Source organism: Lathyrus oleraceus, chromosome 7 (assembly GCF_024323335.1).
Source record: "Lathyrus oleraceus cultivar Zhongwan6 chromosome 7, CAAS_Psat_ZW6_1.0, whole genome shotgun sequence".
NCBI lineage: Eukaryota > Viridiplantae > Streptophyta > Magnoliopsida > Fabales > Fabaceae > Lathyrus > Lathyrus oleraceus.
In genome coordinates, this window is record NC_066585.1 from 433,245,024 (window position 1) to 433,251,441 (window position 6,418).

General features: G+C 37.6%; 1 pseudogene; it reads left to right on the plus strand.

Moving 5' to 3' along the window:
* Positions 1-2,895: 2,895 nt before the first annotated feature.
* Positions 2,896-2,995, plus strand: LOC127108652 (uncharacterized; annotated as a pseudogene).
* Positions 2,996-6,418: the final 3,423 nt, after the last annotated feature.

A 6,418-nucleotide genomic window follows, 5' to 3' on the forward strand; every position in this document is an offset into this window, starting at 1 on the left:
AAACATTTATTGTCGAATATGAATTCAACATCCTTCATTAATAGCCTAGTTAAAGGTTTAGTTATTTTAGAGAAGTCTTTAATGAATCGTCGATAAAAACCGGCATGTCCTAAGAAGCATCGTACTTCTCTCACAGTTTTCGGAGGTTGAAGGTTTTCGATTACCTCTATTTTGGCTTTGTCTACTTCAATTCCTCTGTTCGAGATGATATGTCCTAAAACAATTCCTTCTTGTACCATAAAGTGGCATTTTTCCCAATTAAGTACTAGGTTTACTTTTACACATCGCTCTAGAACTCTTTCTAGGTTTTCAAGGCATTCTTCAAAGCTTTGTCCGCATACGGAAAAGTCATCCATAAATACTTCCATGATGTTTTCGAGAAAATCGGCGAATATTGCCATCATGCATCTTTGGAAGGTTGCAGGAGCATTACACAAGCCAAACGACATTCGTCTATAAGCGAAGGTACCAAAAGGACATGTGAATGTTGTCTTTTCTTGGTCATCAGGATGAATTGGTATTTGAAAGAAACCTGAGTAACCGTCTAGATAACAGAAATGAGAATGTTTTACTAATCGTTCTAACATCTGGTCAATGAATGGTAAAGGGAAATGATCTTTTTGGGTTGCTTTGTTTAGTTTCCTATAGTCAATGCACATTCTCCATCCCGATTCGATTCGTTTGGTTATAGTTTCTCCTTTTTCATTTTCAATGACTGTTATACCTCCTTTCTTTGGTACTACGTGTACAAGACTAACCCATTTGCTATCAGATATAGGATATATGATACCTGCCTCTAATAACTTGGTTATTTCCTTCTTCACTACCTCACTCAGGATCGGGTTTAATCTCCTCTGGTGTTCCCTAGAAGTTTTACAATCTTCTTCTAGCATGATGCGGTGCATACAAATAGAAGGACTTATTCCTTTAAGATCGGTGATGTTGTATCCTAGTGCGGTTGGATATTTTCTTAAGATATGCAGGAGTTTTTCTGTTTCGAGTCTTCCTAGGTCAGCATTAACTATCACTGGTCGTTCAAGTTCTAAGTCTAGGAATTCATATCTCAGATTTTTGGGAAGTGTTTTCAGGTCTAGGGTTGGTTTCTTAAGGCATTGCGTAGGGTCCGGTGTTATTGCTAAACATTGGTTAAGTTTGTCTTCTACAAGATAGTCAGATGATTTGTCTTTTTCTAACTCTGTTTCTTTTATGCATTCATCGATGATATCCATGAAGTAACATGTATCTTCTATTGCAGGTGCTTTCAAAAATTGGGAAAGAATGAACTCAATTTTCTCTTCTCCTACTTCGAAGGTGAGTCGTCCTCGTTTTACGTCTATGATTGCACCGGCAGTTGCTAAGAACGGTCTTCCCAGTATAATGGGTGTAACTTCGTCTTCTCTAATATCCATAATTATAAAATCGGTTGGAATGTAGAATTGACCTATGCGCACTGGAACGTTTTCAAGAATTCCTACAGGATATCTGACGGAACGATCTGCTAGTTGCACAGACATTTTAGTTGGTCTTAATTCTCCCATTTCCAGTCTCTTGCATATGGATAAAGGCATAACACTAATACCGGCTCCTAAATCGCATAAGGCTTTGTCAATGAAAAATTTTCCTATGTGACAGGGTATAGAGAAACTACCTGGGTCTTTAAGTTTAGGAGGCATATTCTGGATTATAGCGCTACATTCAGCGGTGAGTGTAACGGTTTCGCTATCTTCAAGTTTCCTTTTATTAGAAAGAATTTCTTTTAAGAACTTAGCATATGAGGGCATCTGCGTAATAGCTTCTGTAAACGGAATTGTGACGTTTAATTGTTTTAGTAGGTCAACAAATTTTTTGAATTGGCCCGCATCTTTGGTTTTAATAAGCCTTTGAGGGTAAGGGATAGGTGGTTTATAAGGTGGTGGAGGTACATAAGGTTCCTTCTTTTCTACGGTTTCCTTATTACTCTCTTCCTTTTCCTTAGGTTTATTTTCTTCCTCAGTTGACTTTTTAGAGTTTTGGTTTTCTATCCTTGGATCAGACGGTCCTTCCACTTCCGTTCCACTTCTCAGTATAATTGCATGAGCGTGGCTTCTCGGGTTAGGTTGGGGTTGGCCAGGAAATGTACCAGTTGGGGAAGCAGTAGGTGCTTGTTGTTGAGCTACTTGTGATATTTGCGTTTCCAGCATTTTGTTATGGGTAGCCAGGGCATCTACTTTACTTGCTAGTTGTTTAATTTGTTCGCCAGTGTGTACATTCTGGTTTAAGAAATCTTTATTGGTTTGCTGTTGAGAGGCTATGAAGTTTTCCATCATAATTTCCAAGTTGGATTTCCTAGGGGCGTTATTGTTAGGTGTAGATGGGATCGGCTTCTGATATCCCGGAGGTATAACTGGGGCTTGATTTGGAGATTGTCTAGGTGCGTATAAAGCGTTATTACTCTTATATGAAAAATTGGGATGATTCTTCCAATTTGAGTTATAGGTATGCGAGTAGGGGCTTCCTTGAGCATAGTTTACTTGCTCCGCTTGGATTCCTGTTAGGAGTTGACAATCTGCAAGAATGTGTCCTTGGATTCCACAGACTTCGCAATTCTGAGTTATGGCTACCGCGGTGGCTGGAGGTGATACATTTAAACTTTCAATTTTCTGGACCAGAGCATCCACTTTTGCATTAACATGATCAAGGTTACTTATCTCGTACATGCCAGTTTTCGTTTGAGGTTTTTCCACCATTGTTCGTTCGCTTCCCCACTGATAGTGGTTTTGAGCCATGCTTTCGATAAGTTGGTAAGCATCAGCATAAGGTTTGTTCATGAGTGCACCACCTGCGGCGGCATCTATTGTTAACCTCGTGTTGTACAAGAGACCATTATAGAATGTATGAATTACTAACCAGTCCTCTAAACCATGGTGTGGACAAAGTCTCATCATGTCTTTGTATCTTTCCCATGCTTCGAAAAGAGACTCGTTATCTTTCTGTTTAAATCCATTTATCTGGGCTCTTAAAATAGCTGTTTTGCTTGGCGGAAAATATCGGGCAAGAAAGACTTTCTTCAACTCGTTCCATGTGGTGACTGAGTTGGAAGGAAGAGACTGGAGCCATCTTCTAGCGCTATCTCTTAACGAGAAAGGAAAAAGACGAAGTCGAATTGCCTCTGAAGTGACACCATTAGCTTTAACAGTATCAGCGTATTGAACAAATACGGATAAATGAAGGTTTGGATCCTCGGTAGGATTTCCAGAGAATTGGTTCTGTTGCACTGCCTGCAACAGTGAAGGTTTAAGTTCGAAGTTGTTTGCTTCGATTGCGGGTGGAGCAATACTCTAATGCGGCTCATCTTGCGATGGAGTGGCGTAATCTCGAAGAGCACGAGCTGGTTCTGCCATCTCGGGTATCAAAGAAAAAAGATTTTTGAAATCAGGAATTTCGCTAGGAGGGAGAGTGTTTGCAGCACGATATTCCTGAATTCGTCGTAAGACTCGAAGATATAGTTCGATATCGTTGATTCGTAAGTAGTACGGCTCGCCTTGTGAGCGAGTGTGTGGCATACAAATCAACGAAAGAAAGAAAAGAAAAAGAAAAGCCTTAGTCTCTACAGCGTAACAGAAGAGTTACGATATCGACTAAATAAAAGTCCCCGGCAACGGCGCCAAAAACTTGATCGCGACTTTATGAGTCGAATTTGGGGTACAAACTGCAAGTGCACAGTTCTATCGCGTAGTTTTAAAAGATATCGATCCCACAGGGACTTATGAATCGATATATCGTTTTCTAAGGTTACTTTGTAAAGCTAAGGCGGATGATACTTTGATTGTTTGGGGAAAAGTTAAAACTAAAAATAAGATCTAAATTAAATATTAATTAAGCGGATATCGGTATGTAGTTCGTCGTAATTAGGGAATCAATTCTTCGTTGGTTTCTTGGTTTTAAAATAAATCTTTTCAGTTGACACTATTGTTTAAAAGTCTTATCTCAAACTCTCGCTCTGTTGAATAAACTATGATTTTATATTAACGTAGCTGTCACTTATTAGTTAAGTCAAAAACCACTTTTTGAAAACAATAGAATCCGTAGAAACTCTTTTTAAGAAAACACTAATCGTTTAAACACCCTTGTCTCAAACTCTCGCTCTGTTGACTTAGGTTATATAATTAAATTCAAATGCTTAACTCTCGTCCTCACACTTAACCTTTAAAAATACTTTTTGAAAAAGATTAGAATTTAATTAACTCTAAAAATTGCTCTCGCCCTGATCTAGAATTAATGTCCAACTTACATTGTCCAGTTAAAAACTCAAACTCTCGTTCTATTGATTTTAACTTCTTTATGTCTATTACTTTCGTACAAAAACCTTGTTATTAAACCTGTAAGTTGAGACCGTAAAAAGAGTGATTTTATTTTAAACTTAATTAAACCAACTTAGTTTTGATTCCTTCATTCCGCTTACTCTACATACCGACACCTAAATGAATTAGCCAGACATACTAAACAGATCTAAATAATCAGCATGCATAAATAATTTCATCTCAGGCAGATAACATAAATAAACAGTAAAACAAAGCATATATAAATTCAAACTATAATTAAAGAACCTGAGTAATTAAATAGCAGTCTTGAACACTCCACCACAGACCGGTTGGATTTGTTCTTGAATTCTTCAATCGGACAGGAAAATAAAATTGAAGGAATAAAATCTAGGGTCTAACGTAAGGTTAGATCTAGTGAAAGGTACACAATAGTTTCCGGTGTAAAAACTACTGTGCGAAAAATTAAGTAATTGCTGAAAAAGAAAATAGAAATTGCAAAGGAAACAATATAAAAGTTGTAAAAATAATGCTGTAAAATACTTATGCTGCTGGAAGAGAAAAAGTGCGAAAAAGAGAAAACGGCGAAGAAGAAAAAGAACGTCCCGAGGGTTTGCCAAAAACTACTATTTATATTGGTCTCTTCTCGTAACTGCTTCCAAAAGTCTTCCGCGTAAAAGGATCTTCACGTGCCAAATGGTCAGGCGTACAAATAGGCCTCAACGTCTCTGAAGCCAAAAATATAGGAGACTGGTGTGACGTCCGTCACACCATGTGTTACGCTCGTAACACAAGTGGGTAAAGCGTGACGCTCGTCACAGCCTGTGTGACGCTCGTCACAGGTGCAACGCCTGTGCTTTTTGGGCTGGGCTTTGGCTTTTGATATTTGCTTCTTTTCATTCCTTTTTTCACCTCCTTTTCTTCCTTTTTCACTTGTGCTTCAAATAAACTACCTGGGATAAATAGAAAGAAAATACCGAGTAATATCGAATAAAATGAAATAAATTGAAGTAAATAATAATATAATTTAATTAAATTGAGTCCTAGAATGTTATATCATTTCATGTTATCAGCTAACTTGCCTTGAAAAAGGGCTTTTGAAACTTCAAACCTCTCATGCCTTGCTTGCTCTTAATAGAGCATCTTCAGGTGTTCGATCATATCGAACGCTGACATGTTCTCATGTTGCTTTTGCAATTCTGAGTTCATGGTAGCTAGCATGAGACAAGCAGTTTCATTGGCATCATCGACATGCTTCTTATAAGCATCTCTTTCTGCCTTAGGTGCAAAACTAGGAGGTTCCTCTTCAGGAACAGGTGTCTCCAAGACATACAACTTTTTATCATGTTTGAGGACAATCCTCAGGTTTCGGTGCCAATCCAGAAAATTTGTCCCAGACAATTTTTCCTTATCAGGGATTGATCGCAAAATGTTGTTAGAGGTGTTTGCTGTCATGATAATCTACATAAGGATTAATGAAAATATAAGTATCATTGACATATTTAATTAGGCCTTTATTAAATATGCTCCCACTATTTTACTCAAAATAAATGACCCTCATCATTTGATTCGGAAAATCCCGTTGGAAGATTTTCTAGTGGGTCGAGATCCATATTTCACTTCGTTCTAAGTCCGGTAGGCGGATTACACAAAACTAGGTTATTTAGGTAGGAACTCCTTCCAATTGTATCTCATACAACTCTCGAAAATTTCAGTTGGGTGAATAACTCCTTATTCCAATCCATCATATGGATCATTCCCAACTCTTGCTTCTAAACATATATAATATTATTATAATTAAGTTTGACCCATCGTTTTAGCAGTTGGATATTACAATTATCCCATCGCACCTTACCAATATAAAAAATGCACCTCGCGTAGGCGAAACCTACATTGTCCGATACTAGTCTTGATGAGTGCTAAAACTTGGAAAGTAAACATATATAATATTATTATAATTTGTTTAGTTAAGTTTGACCCATTGTTTTAACAGTTGGATATTACAATTATCCCATCGCACCTTACTAATATAGAACATGCACCTCGCGTAGGCGAAACCTACATTATTCGATACTAGTCTCGATGAGTGTTAAAACTTGGAAAGCATAAACTTAATATTT